Source organism: Lissotriton vulgaris, chromosome 8 (genome assembly GCF_964263255.1).
Source record: "Lissotriton vulgaris chromosome 8, aLisVul1.2, whole genome shotgun sequence".
Taxonomy (NCBI): domain Eukaryota; kingdom Metazoa; phylum Chordata; class Amphibia; order Caudata; family Salamandridae; genus Lissotriton; species Lissotriton vulgaris.
In genome coordinates, this window is record NC_141696.1 from 1542983396 (window position 1) to 1543007362 (window position 23967).

The following is a 23967-nucleotide window of genomic DNA, read 5'->3' on the forward strand; positions in this document are numbered from 1 at the left end:
TAGGGAACTGCTTTTTCCAGATCTGCGCTGGCTGGCGCGGAAAAAAGAAGAACTGACGTCAGCACGCGAAGGCGGCGTCTAAGTACTCCGACGACGTCATCACGGCACCCACGACGCCGACGACGGACGCGGAGCCGCAGACGACGCCTACCGACGCGCAAGGGTACTGCTACGCAAAACTTTCCGGATCCAGTCTGACGCCTGGGGATATTCTAAGGTAAGGAATCTATCACTAACGTGTCTCTTTCAGATATCTCCTTTTCAGCTGTGGGGATTGATGATAACGATTTCTACTATCCTTATTTCCTACTTTGTGAACCTGGAGGGCCTTCCCTGCTTCTTGCTTCCACCTTGAAGCCTCGTAGGAAACATTATCTATCCATGACGTATGGTATGCTATTAGGAGGATTCATCTTTGTCTTACCTCTCACTAGCCTTATTCTACTCTTTGGACTATTTTTTGTTAACTCTGTATGCCTCATTTGTCGTAGCTATTATCCTATATGTAGTTGTACTGTCCTTCTGGTCTATAAGGTATTATGCTGAGTCACCACCTATTTTTTCCTTATCTTTTCAGCACGAAGGGCATGTTCATAAGTTGCTTGACTGTGTGAATGTACACTGCCTTGCTCATGGTTGTGACCGTTTTTATTCTTCGTTTGTAATTTTGCAAATTTTGTTATATTTTTACATATCCTTTTTCACCCACAGATATGCTGCACCAGCCCTGACATTTTTTGTATAGTGGGTCATCGGATCTTGAGAGACCGTGCTGATCACTGTATTGATGATATGCGCCCTGATGAAGGAAGCTCCTATTGCCACTGTTCTGAAACGCGCGTCGGCGCTTTTTTCTATATGATTGATGAAATGTTGGTTCGGTCTGAGTCTGGTTGTGTGTAGTGGGTTGAGAATGAGTATGTGGTTGATAGAATGAGTGACTGATTTGTGTGCCAATACTTAGTGTTTTTTGTGTTCCTGGGCTGTGGCTATGTTTTTCACATGTATTTTTTTCAGATTATATGATAGACTGTACATATAAATAAGATAGGTAAATGTATTATGATTGAATTTTACTATTTATATTTGATATACATTTCTCTATAAGAGTAAAAATAAAAATAAAAAATTGAAAAATATTCAGCTGTTCTGTGGGCATAGTTTGCTGAGTAATGGAACTTTTGTTCTTTTTACCCTGGGAACTCCCTTTCCATGTTGTCTGCCAGCTCTCATCCTAGCCTCATGCTCTCTCCACTGAGGGGAAGTCCTTCCGCTGCGAGAACCCCTTGAGGCATTAGAGAGGAGAGATTCTCTGGAATGAGATCTCTCCCTCCTATTGCCTGGATTAAGTCTACTGTTGGGCCTGGGAAGGTGTAGCCCTTCTCCATTCCCAAGTAAGCTTAGGTTAGCCTGGCTAAACCTTCTGACTTGGACCTGGCTATCTACCCCTCTCTCAGAACCTTCTTCTTCCTCCACCTCATCATCTGCTTCAGAATTAGGGTGGTCATCTTCTGTGGAGGCTACACCTTCACCTGTATTATCTGGGGGGCCTGGTTTAGAGGCCTTCTCAAGATCAGCTGCTTCTAAGAGCTTTATCAGGTGTGAGAAGGTAGGGTTGGAACCCTGTTTCAACTTCCTGGAGGTACACAAGTGCCTCATCTCTCGGAAGCTGAGCATGTCATATCTGGAGGGTGCCCTGGGAGGGTCACTTACCACAGGTAGAGAACCAGATGGTTCACCTGTGCCAGACATGTCTAGTGAGGTGTGGTGTGTGCACCTACCTACACTGAGTGTTTACCTACTAGAACCTCTCTAGGAGTTGTAGTCAGGGTGTGTTGGCCCTTTCCTCTACAACAACTAAGTTCAGTAGAACTTATGTATTTAAAGCTTTGTTATATGTAACTGTGGTACCTAATGTGATCTTTCAAATGATATCTCAAAGATTTACAATTGGTAAAACAACAGCAAGCTCAAATCCCAACCGCTGCACACCGATGTGAGAGGTTGGCCTGGTATATGATGTTCACTATTCTGGTGAGCACCTTGCACCAGTCCAAACAACCCTTATGGTGATGGTTGTAAAGTCAACCTTATAGACCAGCTATCCTAGTGGTAGCATGGACAGAGCAGTCTTAGGCTAAACTCAAGAGGGCATGTGAAGCCAGCTGTTTTACCATATGCAATCCCTTTAATACCAAATGAAAGGACACCACACAGGTTATACATTCAAAATATATGTGTTTATTTCTAAAACAATCCTCTGTACTCTTTATGAGGACAGAAGCACAAGCGCATACCAAATAGCTCAATATAACATACAATAAGTTGCACAATATGGATAGGCCCTGGTGGCCGGTTAAACCATATTCTAAAATAGTGGTATAAGAACCACGTCACAAACAATGGTAAGGCCTAGGGCCTTGGGAATCACTGGGGCTACACTGGACTAACAGTAGTTAGGAAGCAGGAGGCCCACGGTATGTGTGTGCAGAGTCTAAATGCACATGCGTGCACACATAGGAATCAATGGGTGCGTACAGTTAGAAAGTTAAAGAGTTAGGAGTCTTCCGACTGGACTAGAACTTAACCACTTGAAACTAGGATACTAGGAGAGTTAATCTTCACAGGAGCACCGCAGTACTCGCGTTACCTCACCCACAGGAAGCAGGTGCATAGGTCCCAAAGTGTGTCGGGTTTCGTCGTGGAGTTCTATGGAGCCTTGGAGAAAATATGCTGCAGGCGACCAGGAGAGAAGAGTCCGGTTGGATCCAAGGGCGGATCGAGGATGAAGAGTACCTGAAAGCAGAGGGGACAGAGTCTGGGTCACTAGCCAGTGACCAGAGTGGAACCACGAAAGAACCAGGCGATGTTGGGAAGCAATCAGGCGATGTTGTGAAGCTTGTCTCTGCTGCCACGTGGACCAGGAGGTGTCGACGATGACCAGGAGCTGGGCACGGACTGTTCCACGAAGGCTCTCGCTGTCGGTGCTGTCGGCTTCCGGATAGGAGTCAACAAGCCTTGGCAAAGGCAACCCATGCAGGATCTGAAGAGGACTTCTTACTCAGGCCAGCAAGGACTGAGGGGCTTCTCCTTTGCAGGGAAGCAAGGGCCAGTCTGGAGCAACCAGACCAGCAGTGTAGATTTCGAATTTTGTCATCACAGAGGCCACTAGCCAACGGGCAAGTGACCGGACCATGTGTCAAGCAGAAAAATGCAAAAGGGCCCCACGCAGCACTTGGTGAGTGTGGAGAGGTGATCTTCGGTGCAGTTGATGCTCAATGCTGGGGCTTCTCAATCGCCAATGCACAACTTCGAGGGTGCCTCAAAAGTTTCACAGAAAGCGTCTCGCTGGCTTTCCAAGATGGCCAGTCCCACGTCTCGCGTCGCCTTCACGGGTCTCAGCTTTGCTGTGGCTGTGGATCGGGCTGAATGAAGTCTGGAAGTCCAGGTCTTGTCAGGCTCTGTGCACGGGCTCCGGCGGGAGCGACGACAAAAGCAAACAGTTGAGCGCTTGATGGTGCCTGTTTGCACAGGATCGCCACTCCTTGGCCACAAGGGAGATTCATCAGTTATCGTCTTGCAAAGAAGATGGTAGAAGGTCCAGAGTTTCGTTTCAGTGTTTCAGTCAGGATAATCTAAAGTCTTGGGACTCAGCTCCTACCTTTATTCCAAATCTAGGGGCTGGTTTACCTGCTAGGTCCCTCCTATGGGTGAGACCAGGGAAGGGGGTGGTTACACCCCTTTCCCTTTGTCCAGTTTCACGCCAGAGCTGGGGCTGGAGTGGCCCATCACTGGTTTGAACTGGCTTATGCATGGAGCACCTTGTGCCCCAGGCAGTGTCTCATTTCATTCAGACCTCCCTGCCCCAACACACTATAGCCTGTCTGGGGTGGTGCTAGCACCTCCCTGTGACAGGAAATCTATTGTCCAAGCCGCCCTCGCTGGAAGGACTCCCAGCAGCAGGAGGTCAGACTTGTGTAATGTAATGTAATGTAATGTAATGTAATGATGTCTTGTAAAGCGCATGTGTCTGTGGCAGCAGCATCCATTTTGTGATGCTGAGGCTCTGGTTAATTTTAAACGGGTTAAGTAGGAACAACATGTCTTCTCCCTCTAGAAGGGTGGAAGGTTACCCCCATCGTCAGAACTGGTGAGGGGGTAGCATCCCAAAGCGTATGACACCTTACACGACATGTTTAGATAAAGCCAAACCAAAGTTAGAATGGAACCGTGAGGTTCATAATGCACTTAAGAGTATGTGGTATGGCAATATCATAGAACAGCTATAAGGACAGGGTTCCAAAAGCTGCAGACAGGCTCAGCTCATGCTAGAGCCCCATATCACATAAAACCAAGCACTCTGCCTTCAGGATTGCTAAGGCCTGCCATAGGAGTGACTTATAGGTGTATATGTGCCTATATGTAAAGGTAGATATAGGAATACTATATCTAAGCAAGGGGTGATTACACCACCTTGCCCCAGCTGAGTTATAAGCCAGTTGTGTCAAATTGGAAGGCCAGCCAGGGGTGGCAAAAGATATGCTGCAGCCCCTGGTAGGCCTTGGGTGCACCTGTGCCCTGGGTACCTATGGTACACTGTACAGGGACTCACAAGAGTGTCCCAAATACCAATTGGTGATGTACCTAAGGTACATGGAGTACATTTTACAGAGAGAGCAGATAGCCTGGGGTCCAGATTAGCAGGATCCCAGGCCAGTCGAAAACCAGCTAAACACAAGGCAAAACATCTGGGGTAACCATAGTCAGATATCCATCCTCCTACACCTGCCACATTTCAAAGGTTGGTGAACCAAGTTCTCACAGGCCTGGATAACTACTGTGTAGTTTATTTAGATGATATTACTGTCTTTAGCTCCACCTGGGAGTATCACCTGATCCACCTGAAAAATGTTTTGGAGGCCCTGCAGAAGGCAGGCCTAACTATCAAGGCTACTAAGGGCCAGATAGGGCAGAGTAAGGTTGTGTACCTGGGCCACCTTGTATGTGGGGTTCAGGTTCAACCACTGGAGAGCAAGAACCATACCATAAAGGACTGGACTCCTCCAACCACCCAGACACAGGTCAGAGCTTTCTTGGGCCTGTCTGGTTATTACAAAAAGTTTGCTAAAAATTATGGGTCCATTGTGACACCACTTAATGACTTAACCTCAAAGAGGATGCCAAAAAAAGTTCAGTGGACAGTAAGCTGTCAACAGGCATTTGATGACCCGAAGCAGGCCATGTGCTCTGCACCTATTCTGCAAAGTCCAGATTACTCCGAAGAATTAATTGTCCAAACAGATGCTTCTGAGTTGGGTGCGGGAGCTGTTCATTCACAATTGAATAAAGATGTTCAAGACCAGCCCATTGCTTTTATTAGCAGAAGGCTGACCCCTAGAGAGAAACGTTGGTCAGCTATTGAGAGGGAGGCCTTTGCTGGGGTTTGGGCCCTGAAGAAGCAGAGGCCAAACTTGTTTGGTACTCACTTCAAATTTCAGACAGACCATAAGCCCCTCTTGTGGCTAAATCAGATGAAGGGTGAAAAGTTAAACTCCAAACTACTCAGGTTGTCCATTTCCCTACAGGGGATGGACTTTACAGTGGAACATAGACCTGGGACTGACCATGCAAATGCAGATGGACTCTCCAGATATTTCCACTTAGAACATGAAGACTCAACTGGTCAAGGTTAGTTTAATGTCACTGCGTTTGGGGGGTTGTGTACGAGAGTAGGGTCTTCTTCCTACGGTCACCCCCACTTTTTGCTGTGATTTACTGTTTTTTTTAAACTTTAGTGTGGCTGTGGGCCTGCTTAACAGACCCACAGCCCAGCTGTTCTATCTCTAAATTAATACCATGTACTTTAGGTACATACCTATTTGGGAATTGGGTCACCTTTGTGAGCCCCTGTATAGTGTACCTTAGGTACCCAGGGCGTAGGCGCATCCAAGGCCTACCAGGGGCTGCAGCATGTATTATGCCACCCCTGGCTGGCCATCCAAACTGACACCACTGGCTGATCACTCAGCTGGGGTAAGGTGGTGTAATCACCCCTTACTTACTTACTCCAGCCCCAGCTCTGGCGCGAAACTGGACAAAGGGAAAGGGGTGTCACCACCCCCTTCCCAGGTTCCACCCATAGGAGGGACCTAGCAGGTAATCCAGCCCCTAAAATCAGTATATAGGTAGGAGCTGTGTCTAGAGACTTTAGATTATCCTGGAACGAAACTCTGATACGAAACTCTTGGACTTTCGACGTTCTACACGACTAGAAGACTGAAGAAATCTCCCTTGTGGTCAAGGAGTGACCACCCTGTGCAAACAGGTACCATCAGTGACTTGCCAGTTTGTTTTGTTGACGCTCCTGATGGACCCCGAAGACTCAGCGACTCAGGACCTGGACTTCCAGACTTCTCTGACCCCGACCCACACCTCCAACAAAACTGAGACCTGTGGAGGACACGAGAGACGTGGGACCGGACACCCTGGACATCCTGCATTTTGCTAACCGTGCAACTTCAGAGACACCCTCGAAGTTGTGCTTTGGGGTTTGAGAAGCCCCAGACCCGAGCGCCATTTGCACCGAAGCACAGCCCTCCACACTCCACGAGTGCTACGTGGGGCCTGTTCTTGCATTTCAGCTCGACGCGTCTTCGCAGTTGCTAGCCCGTTGGCTAGTGAGCCCCCTGAAGTAGAACCTTTGTATTTTCACCGCTTGCCTGGTTGCTCCAGGCTTGCTCCAGCTTCCCTGGAAAAGAAATGACCCCAGACCTTGCTGTTCTGAACAGAAGCCAATCTTCACTTCCTGTGTGGGTTGCGTTTGCCAGGGCTTGTTGGGTCCAATCCAGATACTGACCCCGCAGACATCAAGATCCTTTGTGGAACAGCTCGAATCCAGCACCTGGTCATCGTCGACGCCTCCTGGTCCACGTGGTTGCAGAGACAAGCTTCACCTCTTCACCTGAAATCACTCGACATCGCCTGGTTCCTTCCTGGTCACTGGCTAGTGACCCAGACTCTGTCCCCTCTGCTTTCAGGTTCTTCACATCCTCGATCCACTCTTGGATCCACCCGGACACTTTTCTCCTGGTCGCCTGCAGCACTTCTTTGCAGTTCCCCATAGCAAACAGCGACAAAACCCGACACGAAAAGAAACCTATGCACCCAGCTTCCCTGGGTGAGGTAACTCGAGTACTCCGGTGCTCCCATGGGAATTGACTATCCAAGTGTCCTAGTTTAAAGGGGTTTCACCGTAGTCCACCTGAAGTGTCCAAAATCAAATACTTTGTAACTTTTACGTTCCCATTATAACTCTATGGTAACTCACGTGTGTGTTTAGACACTGCACAAGCATCCTGTGGGCCTCCTACTTCCAAACCTTTGGTTGTCCAGTGTAGCCCCAGCAATTCCCTAGGCCCTAGGCCTATTCACCTTTCCTGAAGTGGTTCTTATACCACTTATTTAGTATATGATTCGTGAGGCCCCTAGGGCAGAATTGTATTTGTGCAACTTATAGTATGCCAATTGAGGAACTTGTGCTGTATCTCGAACTCTGACCTCATAAAGAGACCAGAGGGGTTGTGTTAGAAATAAATACATATACATTTGATATATACCTTTTGTGGTGTCCTTTCATTTGGTATTCAAGGGATTATATATGGTAAAACAGTAAGCTTCACTTACTCTCTGAAGTTTAGCCAAAGACTGCTTCATCCATGTTACCACTAGGATAGCTGGTCTATAAGGTTGATTTTACAACCATAACCATAAGGGTTGTTTAGTCTGGTGCAAGGTGCCCACTAGAATAGTGGACAGCATATGCCAGGCTAACTTCTCACAATGCCCTTCAAAAATCTATTTACAACAGGAGACTTGAACAAAGAAGGCTGATCAGGAATCCTTAAGAAGTCAGAAATCGCAGAGAGGTAGCCATTGATAGTGCCCAGAGCAGAGCCCTGCTGGGCAAGAGAAAGAAGAAATAGGATAACCTCAGAAAGAGAGGCAGTGAGTGGATCCACAGCCTTTGCTGTGCACCATGCCACAAATTTGTTCCACCTGCAGTCGTATACCGGTTTTGTGGACGGACATCTGGCTGCCAGAATCACAACGCAGACTTCAGGAGGCAAGTCAAATGGCCTCAACTGTCGCCACTCCATCTCCATGCATGGAGGTGGAGACTGGACAGGTTCGGGTGGAGGACCGTCCCATGCTGCTGCGACAGAAGGTCCTCCTGAAGAAGCAGACGAATCGGGGGATCGACTGACATGCTGAGTAGCTCAGGATGCCAGTATCTTCGTGCTCAGTCCGGAGCCACAAAAATGACTTGGGCCCGGTCGCATCTGATCTTGTGCAGAAGTGTGGCTCAATGGTTAGAGTGGCAGACCCTGATGCAGAAGACTGGCCCGGGACCAGGGTTCAATTCCCGCCTCGGCGGGTCTCGGGCTCAATTTCCTCAGACCTGATAATTCTTGCCTCGGTGCCTATTCTAATCATGAGTCCCACTCTGCATCTCTGGGCAATAGCTTGCTTAATCTCCACAACGGCCCCAACAATGCTGAGGATGCCTGACTTCACCATGGGGGTGCCCAGGAGTGGGCTCCTCACAAGGAAAGGCCAGGAAGGGTTCCTCAGCGGTATTCGTACAAGCGCCGAGATGCCTCCTGTGGTACTGAAAATTCTGGACCCGTGTTATAAACATTGTCATATCATGACGATTTTGGTATCGACAGACCGGAAATGACAAGTACACTATACACGCGCATTTTTGGTATATTCGAGCATTGGGATCACCCTTAAACCAGAGTTTCCGTTTCGAACCCTCGGGTTCCATTTTGTGAACGGCAGCCATTTTGTGATTGCCCTCACATAGCCAAAAAGGTAAAGTCCAAACCCGAGTCTGAAGGACACGTACACCTTTGCTGACTCCTCTGTGACCTGGGCAAGCTGACTCCACTGCCCGAAGCCAAACCTGTTCGGCCAGCTCCTTCCCATCGGCCGAGTGAGATTAGTATCAAGGCACAACATGTCATAAACCTTTCATCGCGCACAAACCATGCCCAATCTTACACACACCTGTCTCTGTTTTCTTCTTCATGACTCGCTTTACCAGGAGGAGGTACCCAGTTTTATTGGGGGTCCACCGATATCTGATGGAAATACTGGACCTTGCCGGGTAATTGATCATGGGTTGGAATTACTAAAATGTGGGCTTGTCATCATGACTCTGCTTTTCCTTTTGTAGTGAAAATATTCAAATGGTCTAACTGTAAAATAAGTAATTTGTGCCTAAAGCTTAATATTCTGTATAAAAAGAGAAGGCCGGTTCAAACGTTTGAGCAGTCTCCTGAGAACCTACATGCTGTTGTACTTCTAGGATACCTGTTACTGGTTGCAACCAATAAATACGATCTTTGACTTCGCCTAGAAGACTCTATGTTTCTGTAGTCCGAAACAGGAAGGACTCGAGGTCTTCGGGTGTTGCCCCCTGGCACCGCTGGGTTCCGAAAAACCCAGTACCTCAGTTGGCACCCAACGTGGGGCGATTTCAGCGGTACCGGTCCAAGCCAGAGGTTCGTGAGGAGCTTCGTGTGAAAATTCTGGAGGAAGGCCGCCACTTCATCGATCCCTGCATGTCGACGTGGTCCGAAAGTCTTTGCTGCGAGGTTCCCCGCGTCCCGACGGCTACGAAGGACTGCTGCCCTGACTATCGCCCTGTTTTGGACCCTTGATGATTGGTAGAGCGAAACGATAGACTAGTCTTCTGGTGACGTCATCGATACCTCAGTTAAGTATAAATGGAGCGTCTCCCAGTCCTTAGTTTGATTCTTAGTTTTTGGTATCCTTTCGAGGATAGGTTTTGTTTGGAACTTGCAAGCTCCAAAACCGAGGGACTCGTGTATTCACGAGACTATCGTACTCGATAATCCTTCGAAGTTTGAAGCTAGACTAGAGAGCGAAGATGCCTGGTTTTAGCAAACTTGGAAATTTGTTTTGTCTTGGTTGTAGTAAGGATTCCCGATTGGAGGACTCGTGTCTGGTTCCTCCAGTAGGAACTCCGACTTATGAATTATATGTGAAACATGGCGTAGGTCCCATCGCATATAACGAAGTATGGATCCGATACACCAGAAAAGATGGTGTTTTAAAATGGCCCAATATGGTAGTTTCGACACCGAAAATCGTAGATAATTTGGAGGTTAAACTTTTTAAGAAGAAAGCCCAGCCGGCAATGTTTGACTCTTTTCGCCTATGGCGCAAAGAAGCCAAACAGAAAGAAATGAAGTTAGCAAAGAAAAACAAACGAGGTATGTCAATGGTACAAGCTGCCGTTGCGTTCAGGGATAATGAGGAAGAGCAAGAGAACGAAGAAATGCTTAGAAGTAGGAAGTTAGCAGTAGATAAGTGCTACCCAGTTTTGCCACGTAAAGGACAAAAATCAAAGGAAGAACTAGACAAAGATCCTTTAATGTCTCATCTACTGAGCTCACCACCTCCTTATGCGCAGAGTGCTACAGCACCTCAGCAACCTTTGGTTGTGCAACAACCGATTGTTGGACCACAGGTTCTACCGCAACAATCAGCTCCTCTTCAGCTGATTCCTACTCCTCCGACGCAGCCCCCTCAAGGGCAGTCGCCTTTGCTACCTTCCGCACCTGTGCTCTCTACGACTTTGCCTATTCCATCGACTATTTCTCCTTATACTGCCTCTGCTACTGCCTCCACCTCTGCCTTACCTCAACATGTCTTTCCTCCTGTCCTTCCGTCAACTTCTCCTTCCGTTCGACAAAGAATGACAAACACTGTAATTAATCTTTTCTCACCTTTCTTCGGGTCGCCTAATACGACCCCTAACACGGAACGAAGACAGTTGCGGAGTCAACTGCCCGACTATCGAGAGAGAGAATTACTGAATCGGTTAGCACATAAATGGGTTCTCGACAGTGTAAGATATGATGTACAGTCTGTCGTGGAAGCTTTCCGTCAATGGGAAGCATTGAAGCAGAGATATGTTTTTGAGCAAATGTGTGTTTATCTCTGGGAAGATTTGGAGGGAAACGATCTGGAATGTAGCCCGCCTGAGTTGTGCCGTGTGCGGTTCGATTTCGCGTAGGGCATGATCGTAGGTGATGATGTTGAGAGAGCGGTTGCGACATTGTTGTCATATCGGAGTAAGGGGGGGCACCTCTCGGTCACTATTTGAGCGTGACGCATCCGGTAGGAAAAAGGCGATACAGTATCCCATGAGAGAAGTTCCCCCAGTTTGGAGGGAAGGGGACGCAAATGCTAATCCAGCCATACCGCCACATTTTCAACGTGTGTGGGTACACGTTCCTTGGAAGCGAGCTGAGGTCTTGGCCCTTAAACAGACGTTGCCTGACCCCCGTAAAAATCCTGCAGGGTATTACAAGGAATTATCACAGACTGTAAGCTCATGCATTATGAACTTAGCCGATATAGACATGTTGTTCGGGAACGTTGTTCCACAGCCCTTATGGGGAAAGATTCGCCACGCCGATCATGATCAGGAGTTAGGTGACAAATGGGTTAATATTGCTGCTACAGATAATAGACAAGTTGGTGGTGCTAAACCCGAGCCTTTGATAGCAGAACTCCCTGGTAGAATAATTACCTATATGAAAACATTAATGCCTGAATTGCGCGTCAATTGGGATAAGTTGTCTGCGTGTAAGCAGAAGAAAGATGAAACGGTGTCCGACTTTTTCACACGGTTCGAAGAGACTTTCGCAGATCATAGTGGTCAGGATATGGCCACCGAGGGTGGCCAGAGATTGTTTGTCGATAAATTTGTACACAATTTGCTTCCTGAATTGTGCAATAAATTGAAGGACTCTGAAAGTGCTTGGGCCGTTTCCACGTCAGCACAGATTTTAGCTACAGCCCAGTACTACGAAAATAGGCGCAAAGATGAGTTAGAGAAAGCGGATAAAAAGACTAAGGAATTAAAAACTAAGATTCTCTTACAGCAAGCTTATCCACCCCATACTAATAGTCAGCGCGAATATCAGCAGCCTCAGCAGTATTCGGGAAACTCACAAAGAAATGAGTTCCCTCAACAACGTTTACCGTACAGTCCTAATCAGTGTGCGTATTGCAGAGAAGAGGGTCATTTTAAGAGTAGTTGCCCGGTCTTATTACAGCGCACACATGGGTTTGGTGCGAGAGGTCGTGGTGCTCAACAAACGCCTAGAGGTAGGGGACGCGGTGCGTTCCCGCAAAACGCACAATCTTTTTCGCCCCAGAATTCAATGAATAGTTTTGATCAACAGAATAACGCATCTGGTAGGACAACTCAGTACTATGCCGATGACTACTATGCAGAAGATGAGAATATGGGAGGTAATGATTGCTAGGACAGCCATGGACAAAGAGAGGGAGTTGTTTCAGTTCCAGTAGATCAGAGCGGACCTTATGTGGAGGTGATTACATCAGGCGTGTCAGAGCCTTTTCTGTTGGATACTGGTGCTACAAAGAGTTCGATTATGCACTCAAAACTCCCTGGCGCACCTTTGTCTGGCGAAATGAATGTTTCAGTAGGTTTTTCTGGCGCCCCCGTTAGGAATCCGATCTCTAGTCCTATGTCTCTTTCTGTTGGACCTTGCAAATTGGAAGCACCCCTCATTCTGACGACAGGTTGTGGTGAAAATTTGTTAGGATTGGATCTGTTGAAAAGATTGTACGCAACATTGTATTGTTCTCCTTCGGGAGTACAACTTACATTGGGTAAGAAAGTGGTCTCTCCGATGTATTTGGCAAAGGATAACGTTCCAGCCGAACTATCTTTTCTTCCAGATATTCTTTGGGCTGCTGGTCCTAATGATGTAGGTCTTTTGGAAATTCCACCATATGTTGTGACATTGAAAGCCAATGTTAAAATGCCGCGCATTCCCCAGTACAAGATCTCTAGCGAGGGCGAGAAGGCGTTGCTAGCGATCGTTTACGATCTGATTGAAAAGATGTAATTGAAGAGACAAGAGGTAACGTTTGTAATAGTCCTGTTCTGCCTGTTTTGAAGCGAACTGACTTTTCCCAGCCACCTGTGTACAGATTTGTGATTGATCTTAGAGAGGTGAATAAGATCGTTGTGCCACAGTTTCCAGTTGTCCCTGATATCACTGCCCTATTGACTATAATTCCAGCTTCAGCCACTTGGTTCTCGGTGATTAACTTGAAGACTGCTTTCTTCAGCATCCCGATTGCCGAGGAGAGCAGGGATATTTTTGGCTTCAGTTTAGGAGGCCGAAGTTTCCGCTTCAAACGCGCTCCTCAAGGCTACTGTGAAAGCCCATCGATATACAGTCAGGCCTTAAAAACACAGCTTGATACGATTGTTTTACCTGATGGCGCTACTCTTATTCAGTACGTCAACGATTTGCTAATCGCTGCAGATACTGAGGAGATTTGTAGAGAAGCCACCTTATCGTTGTTGCGTCATTTGTCTGATTTGCATCACAAAGTGTCCCTTTCGAAGTTACAATATTGTCGGCAAGAAGTAACCTACTTAGGTCGCCTCTTATCGAAGGAGGGAAGGAAACTGACCCCAGAAAGAATTCAGGCAATCGCAAAATTAAGTGTGCCTAGGACACAGAGAGAAGTGCGTGCTTTCTTGGGCATTACGTCGTATTGCAGACAATGGATACCGAACTTTTCCTTGCTGGCCAAACCTTTGGTGGCATTAACTTGTAAAGACACGCCGAATCCCATTCCGTGGTCTAAAGAATGTCAGATGAGTTTTTCCGAATTGCGTGATGCATTGTGTTCGGCTCCTGTGTTGGGTACCCCCAACCCCAGTAAGCCCTTAATGTTATATGTCCACGAGAGAGAGGGATGTGCGTTGTCAGTGTTGACACAGATGTTTGGGGACAAGCAGGGCCCATGTGCGTACTTTTTGTCGACTTTAGATCCAGTATCTAGAGGATTGCCGAGTTGTCTGAGAGCCACAGCAGCAGCAGCTATTTCTATTCGACAGTCTGCTGGTTTAGTGATGAATAACGAGTTAGTGGTAATGGTCCCACACGCGGTGGACATTTTGGTAAACAGGGCCAAGACACTGCACTTAACTAGTGCTCGATTGTCAGGTTACGAGCTAACTCTCTTAGCGAGTCACGTGCACATTAAGAGGTGCAATACTCTGAACCCAGCCACGTTGTTGCCGATTCCAGTCGAGTCAGGAGATGTTGAAGAGCAACATGACTGTTTCTTTAGGACAGAAGAAGAAACGAAAGGAAGAGTAGACCTTAGAGACCCTCCTCTTACTGAATGTGACGGTACTTTGTGGGTTGATGGTTCATGCTTCAAGTTGCCGAATGGTGATGCGACTGCGGCATATGCTGTTACGACTTTACACACAATTGTTGAAACTGCACGCATCCCACACAACTCAGCACAAGCAGCAGAATTGATTGCACTTACAAGAGCATGTGTGTTAGCAAAAGGAAAACAAGTGAATGTGTACACTGACAGTCAATACGCCTTTGGTGTTGCTCACAGTTTTGGACGATTGTGGCGTGAACGTGGGTTCCTGACTTCGCATGGTACTAAGATCCAGCATGGTCAGTTGGTGAATGAGCTTCTTGAATCGCTGACCTTGCCGTTACAAGTTGCGATTGTGAAATGCAGTGCACACAAAAAGGTCACGGATGATGTTGGTCGTGGAAATGCATTTGTGGATGAAGTTGCGAAAGACACTGCAAGGGATGTGATGAGTCGAATGTATGTTGCAGGCCCTGCAAGATGGGTCCCAGAAATAGGAAGGTGCGAAGATACAATAGAAAGTGTGAAGTCCATTCAAACTGAAGCTACAGAGAAAGAGTTGAGTGTGTGGAGACAAAAGACGGGTAAATTGGATGCGAATTGTTGTTGGGTTGAATTGTCAGAACATCAGCGTTGGTTGTTACCCGATGCGTATGTGCCTGCAGTGGTTACAATGGTTCATGGGATGGCTCACATAAGTGTGAAAGGGATTTGCAAGTTGTTGGCTCCAGTATGGCAAAACGCTAGAATTCCTAAGTGTGCAGAGAATGTGGTCAAGAACTGCATGGTGTGTCTGAAGTACGATCCTGGTAGGGGAACCCCAACTCCAGCTGGTCATTTTGCTCCTCCTACGTATCCGTTCGAGGTTTTGCAGCTAGATTTCATCCACATGGAAAGGTGCAACAATTTGAAATACGTACTAGTTGTTGTTTGTGCTTTTTCAAGATGGGTGGAAGCATATCCTTTAAAGGATAATACTGCTTTGTCCACAGCTAAAGCCCTTGTCAAAGAGTTCTTCCCTAGATTCGGAATGCCGAGAATGGTCTGGAGTGATAATGGGAGTGAATTTGTGGGACGAGTGATGAAGAAAGTATGTGAAGGGCTAGGCATACATCAAAAGTTCCACGCTGCAAATCACCCCCAATCAGCTGGACTGGTAGAATGCTACAATGGCACACTAAAACTTAAGTTAGCCAAGATCCAAGCGAGCACTGGTCTTAAATGGCCTGACGCTCTGCCTTTGGCACTCCTATCAACAAGAATGACTGTGCACTCTAGAGTGGGACTTAGTCCGCACGAAATCGTGTTCGGCCGCCCGGCCAACATATGGGGAGTGCCAAGGCCCACTAAGTTCAGCGAGATCGAACACCCTGTACTGCTCGATTACCTGTATGAATTGACGACTAAATTGCGTGTTTTACATCAACAGGTACATGACACTCTACCTCCAGTCTCTGAAGCTCCAGGACACCCTATCGATCCCGGCTCCTGGGTATTGGTCAGAAACTTCCAGCGAACAAAGAATGACCAGCCCCGGTGGACCGGCCCTCATCTAGTCCTTTTATCAACAAGATCAGCTGTACGAGTGGAGGGGAAAAAGCATTGGATCCACGGCGTACACTGTAAGAGGGTCCCTTTGCCTCTGCCGTACGACCGGAGGGTCCAGGAGGGGATCGCTGACTCTGAGACTGAGACCGTACCGCGCTTCCTGCCTTTTAGCGATGCACACGTGAAAGGAGCAAACTCTGAGAACGAAAGCGATAACATTTTGCAAGCAGCTGTGCCACCATCAATTCGATTGAACACTACCGAACCTGAACTTTTGTTCCAAGACCAAACAGCACCTGGAAGAACACGTTATAATTTGAGACCGAGAACTGTGACTATGGACAAATAAACCTTTTTATAAATTAAGGCCGAGAACTATGACTATGGACAAATAAATGTTTTTTCTTCTATTTTTGAAAGTGCAGCTCTCTCTCCTCTGAGAAATTTGCTTATTTTTGTTTTTTCGAACCGCCATCCGGGTTCAGCTGCTAGGGTCGCGGCTGCCCAAAGTCTTTGGGGTGCAGCCGAAGATGTTAGGTCGACGGTTCTGGTTGGTCTAAGGGAGTTTCCCTGGACTGACAGAAGGATTCCTTAGCAGAATCACCCTACCGCCGCGGGCAGCAATTATAGAGGGTAGAGTTTTTCAAGATGGAGAGACCTGCCAAAGAGATGGACTTTAAAACCAGAATGTGTACATTAATGACAAAAGCACGATTTTTGATATTATGTATTTCCATGTTGCTTAGCGTTGTGATGTTTTTAATAGGATATGTTTTATCCACCTTTCAAGTGACGTTTGCACCCACTACACAGCCCTTACCTCCTTCTACTGTTCCTATACATTCTTTTTACCCTTTGCCTGAACACGAGTCCGCTAGGAGATTAGAATTTGCCAATAATTCATTCATTCAGCTTTTACACCAACACCAACTAGTGGTGAACACAACTAACTGTTGGGTGTGTGGTCTTATGCCACATACTACCGATAAGGGTATTCCGTACCTGGTCCTACCATTCAGCTACTATGGTTCTCTATGGGCGTTTCAGACGATGTTCATATATGCCATCGAACCATATCCCCCACGTTCTGCAAAAAGTAACTCGGGTAACAAAGCGTTAATAGTGGGAATCACCAATATGAGCAGGGACATTGACTCTTATAGAACGATTCCCAGAGATGAGTCGCAAGCATACACTGTCGGGATCTAGCCCGACGCGCCTGCATTACGAACTACAATTACCGGCGGTCCTGGGCGCGGAACTACATTACCCAGAGTTCCCGGCGGCTTCCGGATAGCAGCCGGTCGCCCAGGAACGCCGGTGTCAGTGATTCTTCGTTGGCGTACGAGGACGCGGCTGCTCCTCGAATTCTGCTCCTGTTCGTGGCTTGAGGGTGTCGTCTGACCGGCTGATCTTAGTACAGGTTAGGCGGGTGCCGATTTCAGCGCGCTGGCTAGCGTGCGACGCTTTGAAGATACTTTGAGGGTTTCTTGTTGTTACAGAAACCTAGTTTGTTGTTTGTGGTATGTAGCCTCGCGGCTGCGAGGGAAAACGTTGTTGTGGTCAAGCGCTACGCTCTCCTGGAACAAGCTTGGAGGGAGAGCAGAGGATTATAGGTTACATCCCTTCCAGTGGCGGAGTGCAGGGGGGGATTGAAGGACCTCCGCACTACCGTCACGAACCCAAGACATAGGGTTCAAGTACATTGTGAATTTTCCAAAAAAGGCAAATACCAAAGCGGAGTGTGGTAGTGATGGAACTACACACTGCCGTATTTGGGTGATTAAAGCCATTTATTCTTTCAAGTAGCGGAGTGCAGGGGGGTATTGTTGGACCTCCGCACTGCCGTTACGAACTCAAGGCATATTGGTTCAGTGGCATGTAGTAACTGTTGACCTGGCAAATACCAAAGCGGAGTATAGTAGTGATTTAACTACACACTGCCGTGTTTGGGTACTCTGTGGGATTTGGCATATATTGAAGGAACTTATACGTAGCTGTGTAATACGAATAACAGTATTAAGTTACAGCATTTATTCAAGTACAGGAAGTGACTTTTCATTTCACGTTTTTGGGTCCTTGTTCCAAGCTCATACGTTATCAACGTGGGTATGTGTATGTCTGTTATATTTAGGCTTTACGCTTCCCAATATAGGCTTGACTGTAACTCTGTTCTTTTTGTGTTGATCAGGGAGGAAGACGGGAGTTACAGCAAAAGGGAGGTTTAGTGTCAATCATATTCAGGTGAATACATGTTGGTGTGGTGTTATTAAGAATTTATGAGAATAGGGTTTAGCAGTGTACTAACCTGTGTATTTTTGTCTTTCAGTTTCTTTATCCCTGCTGCCCCTTCCTTCTCCTCTTTATTCTTTTGGGTTTTTTCCCCTTTTGGGGTTTTTTCCCTCGCCGTATCGTCTGAACACCCTGTGTTTATACTTCAGGGTGTTCGGAGGGTCCGGAGGTGGAGCATTGTTGCTGCACGTGAATCCTGCGGAGTGCCAAGCCTTACATACACTAGATGGAACATAACAGGATATAGAGTTGCTCTGAGTGAGAATGAGCAAGCGAAAAGGTCTTCCCCGATTTGGATTGTACCCCATCAGGGGCACCTATGTCTGAAAGGTAATGGCAAAAACCCAAGAGCTCAATTAGGGAAAAGTGTCTGCACTGAAACATATGTCTTTACGTCCCAGACTTCTCCTTCGTTCCTAGCAGCTAAGGGTACCTATTTCATCTGCCATGAGAGACTTTCGCAGATCATAGTGGTCAGGATATGGCCACCGAGGGTGGCCAGAGATTGTTTGTCGATAAATTTGTACACAATTTGCTTCCTGAATTGTGCAATAAATTGAAGGACTCTGAAAGTGCTTGGGCCGTTTCCACGTCAGCACAGATTTTAGCTAGAGCCCAGTACTACGAAAATAGGCGCAAAGATGAGTTAGAGAAAGCGGATAAAAAGACTAAGGAATTAAAAACTAAGGGGCAGATTTATGTTAACTGGCGCATCCCCAGGGATGCGCCAGTTAACATGCGCCACAGTGCGACACAGCTCCGCCAGCCATGGTGCGCCGCATTTATAATGTGGCGCACCATGGTGCAAAAACGGCACAGATGCGTGACGCATCTGTGCCAGAAATGTGTTGCATTGCTGGAGTTGCGTCGCAAGCGCGACGCAGCTCCAGCAAGGCTCGGGGGTGCCCCATTTTAACAATGCTGCGTCAAGACCTACGCCTGCATCAAGCAGGCGCAGGCTTTTGACGCAGCATTGGCTTAAAAGTGACTGAGTGAAATCTCATAGATTTCACTCAGCCACTTTTGCGAGGCGCACCTGCCCCGGAACGCCCACCCTGCGCCGGAACGCCCACAAGCGGCGCAGGGCTTTACAACGTGACGCATCTGCCTAGATGCGTCACGTTGTAAATCGTTCGTAGGGATGCGCCACGTTTACGCCACCTTGCATGACGCAACAGCGGCGTAAACGTGGCGCAAGGGCCTCATAAATCTGCCCCACAGTTTCTCTAACAGCAAGCTTATCCACCCCATACTAATAGTCAGCGCGAATATCAGCAGCCTCAGCAGTATTCGGGAAACTCACAAAGAAATGAGTTCCCTCAACAACGTTTACCGTACGGTCCTAATCAGTGTGCGTATTGCAGAGAAGAGGGTCATTTTAAGAGTAGTTGCCCGGTCTTATTACAGCGCACACATGGGTTTGGTGCGAGAGGTCGTGGTGCTCAACAAACGCCTAGAGGTAGGGGACGCGGTGCGTTCCCGCAAAACGCACAATCTTTTCCGCCCCAGAATTCAATGAATAGTTTTGATCAACAGAATAACGCATCTGGTAGGACAACTCAGTACTATGCCGATGACTACTATGCAGAAGATGAGAATATGGGAGGTAATGATTGCTAGGACAGCCATGGACGAAGAGAGGGAGCTGTTTCAGTTCCAGTAGATCAGAGCGGACCTTATGTGGTGGTGATTACATCAGGCGTGTCAGAGCCTTTTCTGTTGGATACTGGTGCTACAAAGAGTTCAATTATGCACTCAAAACTCCCTGGCGCACCTTTGTCTGGCAAAATGAATGTTTCAGTAGGTTTTTCTGGCGCCCCCGTTAGGAATCTGATCTCTAGTCCTATGTCTCTTTCTGTTGGACCTTGCAAATTGGAAGCACCCCTCATTCTGACGACAGGTTGTGATGAAAATTTGTTAGGATTGGATCTGTTGAAAAGATTGTACGCGACATTGTATTGTTCTCCTTCGGGAGTACAACTTACATTGGGTAAGAAAGTGGTCTCTCCGATGTATTTGGCAAAGGATAACGTTCCAGCCGAACTATCTTTTCTTCCAGATATTCTTTGGGCTGCTGGTCTTAATGATGTAGGTCTTTTGGAAATTCCACCATATGTTGTGACATTGAAAGCCAATGTTAAAATGCCGCGCATTCCCCAGTACAAGATCTCTAGCGAGGGCGAGAAGGCGTTGCTAGCGATCGTTTACGATCTGATTGAAAAAGATGTAATTGAAGAGACAAGAGGTAACGTTTGTAATAGTCCTGTTTTGCCTGTTTTGAAGCGAACTGACTTTTCCCAGCCACCTGTGTACAGATTTGTGATTGATCTTAGAGAGGTGAATAAGATCGTTGTGCCACAGTTTCCAGTTGTCCCTGATATCACTGCCCTATTGACTATGATTCCAGCTTCAGCCACTTGGTTCTCAGTGATTAACTTGAAGACTGCTTTCTTCAGCATCCTGATTGCCGAGGAGAGCAGGGATATTTTTGGCTTCAGTTTAGGAGGCCGAAGTTTCCGCTTCAAACGCGCTCCTCAAGGCTACTGTGAAAGCCCATCGATATACAGTCAGGCCTTGAAAACACAGCTTGATACGATTGTTTTACCTGATGGCGCGACTCTTATTCAGTACGTCGACGATTTGCTAATCGCTGCAGATACTGAGGAGATTTGTAGAGAAGCCACCTTATCGTTGTTGCGTCATTTGTCTGATTTGCATCACAAAGTATCCCTTTCGAAGTTACAATATTGTCGACAAGAAGTAACCTACTTAGGTCGCCTCTTATCGAAGGAGGGAAGGAAACTGACCCCAGAAAGAATTCAGGCAATCGCAAAATTAAGTGTGCCTAGGACACAGAGAGAAGTGCGTGCTTTCTTGGGCATTACGTCATATTGCAGACAATGGATACCGAACTTTTCCTTGCTGGCCAAACCTTTGGTGGCATTAACTTGTAAAGACACGCCAAATCCCATTCCGTGGTCTAAAGAATGTCAGATGAGTTTTTCCGAATTGCGTGATGCATTGTGTTCGGCTCCTGTGTTGGGTACCCCCGACCACAGTAAGCCCTTAATGTTATATGTCCATGAGAGAGAGGGATGTGCGTTGTCAGTGTTGACACAGATGTTTGGAGACAAGCAGCGTCCATGTGCATATTTTTTGTCGACTTTGGATCCGGTAGCTAGGGCGTTGCCGAGTTGTCTGAGAGCCACAGCAGCAGCAGCTATTTCTATTCGACAGTCTGCTGGTTTAGTGATGAATAACGAGTTAGTGGTAATGGTCCCACACGCGGTGGACATTTTGTTAAACAGGACCAAGACACAGCACTTAACTAGTGCTCGATTGTCAGGTTACGAGCTAACTCTCTTAGTGAGTCACGTGCACATTAAGAGGTGCAATACTCTGAACCCAGCCACGTTGTTGCCGATTCCAGTCGAGTCAGGAGATGTTGAAGAGCAACATGACTGTTTCTTTAGGACAGAAGAAGAAACGAAAGGAAGAGTAGACCTTAGAGACTCTCCTCTTACTGAATGTGACGGTTCTTTGTGGGTTGATGGTTCATGCTTCAAGTTGCCGAATGGTGATGCGACTGCGGCATATGCTGTTACGACTTTACACACAATTGTTGAAACTGCACGCATCCCACACAACTCAGCACAAGCAGCAGAATTGATTGCACTTACAAGAGCATGTGTGTTAGCAAAAATAAAACGAGTGAATGTGTACACTGACAGTCAATACGCCTTTGGTGTTGCTCACAGTTTTGGACGATTGTGGCGTGAACGTGGGTTCCTGACTTCGCATGGTACTAAGATCCAGCATGGTCAGTTGGTGAATGAGCTTCTTGAATCGCTGATCTTGCCGTTACAAGTTGCGATTGTGAAATTCAGTGCACACAAAAAGGTCACGGATGATGTTGGTTGTGGAAATGCATTTGTGGATGAAGTTGCGAAAGACACTGCAAGGGATGTGATGAGTCGAATGTATGTTGCAGGCCCTGCAAGATGGGTCCCAGAAATAGGAATGTGCGAAGATACAATAGAAAGTGTTAAGTCCATTCAAACTGAAGCTATAGAGAAAGAGTTGAGTGTGTGGAGAGAGAAGACGGGTAAATTGGATGCGAATGGTTGTTGGGTTGAATTGTCAGAACATCAGCGTTGGTTGTTACCCGATGCGTATGTGCCTGCAGTGGTTACAATGGTTCATGGGATGGCTCACGTAAGTGTGAAAGGGATTTGCACAGTTGTTGCCTCCAGTATGGCAAAACGCTAGAATTCCTAAGTGTGCAGAGAATGTGGTCAAGAACTGCATGGTGTGTCTGAAGTACAATCCTGGTAGGGGAACCCCAACTCCAGCTGGTCATTTTGCTCCTCCTACGTATCCGTTCGAGGTTTTGCAGCTAGATTTCATCCACATGGAAAGGTGCAACAATTTGAAATACGTACTCGTTGTTGTTTGTGCTTTTTCAAGATGGGTGGAAGCATATCCGTTAAAGGATAATACTGCTTTGTCCACAGCTAAAGCCCTTGTCAAAGAGTTCTTCCCTAGATTCGGAATGCCGAGAATGGTCTGGAGTGATAATGGGAGTGAATTTGTGGGACGAGTGATGAAGAAAGTATGTGAAGGGCTAGGCATACATCAAAAGTTCCACGCTGCAAATCACCCCCAATCAGCTGGACTGGTAGAATGCTACAACGGCACACTAAAACTTAAGTTAGCCAAGATCCAAGCGAGCACTGGTCTTAAATGGCCTGACGCACTGCCTTTGGCACTCCTATCAACAAGAATGACTGTGCACTCTAGAGTGGGACTTAGTCCACACGAAATCGTGTTCGGCCGCCCGGCCAACATATGGGGAGTGCCAAGGCCCACTAAGTTCAGCGAGATCGAACACCCTGTACTGCTCGATTACCTGTATGAATTGACGACTAAATTGCGTGTTTTACATCAACAGGTACATGACACTCTACCTCCAGTCTCTGAAGCTCCAGGACACCCTATCGATCCCGGCTCCTGGGTATTGGTCAGAAACTTCCAGCGAACAAAGAATGACCAGCCCCGGTGGACCGGCCCTCATCTAGTCCTTTTATCAACAAGATCAGCTGTACGAGTGGAGGGGAAAAAGCATTGGATCCACGGCGTACACTGTAAGAGGGTCCCTTTGCCTCTGCCGTACGACCGGAGGGTCCAGGAGGGGATCGCTGACTCTGAGACTGAGACCGTACCGCGCTTCCTGCCTTTTAGCGATGCACACGTGAAAGGAGCAAACTCTGAGAACGAAAGCGATAACATTTTGCAAGCAGCTGTGCCACCATCAATTCGATTGAACACTACCGAACCTGAACTTTTGTTCCAAGACCAAACAGCACCTGGAAGAACACGTTATAATTTGAGACCGAGAACTGTGACTATGGACAAATAAACCTTTTTATAAATTAAGGCCGAGAACTATGACTATGGACAAATAAATGTTTTTTCTTCTATTTTTGAAAGTGCAGCTCTCTCTCCTCTGAGAAATTTGCTTATTTTTGTTTTTTCGAACCGCCATCCGGGTTCAGCTGCTAGGGTCGCGGCTGCCCAAAGTCTTTGGGGTGCAGCCGAAGATGTTAGGTCGACGGTTCTGGTTGATCTGAGGGAGTTTCCCTGGACTGACAGAAGGATTCCTTAGCAGAATCACCCTACCGCCGCGGGCAGCAATTATAGAGGGTAGAGTTTTTCAAGATGGAGAGACCTGCCAAAGAGATGGACTTTAAAACCAGAATGTGTACATTAATGACAAAAGCACGATTTTTGATATTATGTATTTCCATGTTGCTTAGCGTTGTGATGTTTTTAATAGGATATGTTTTATTCACCTTT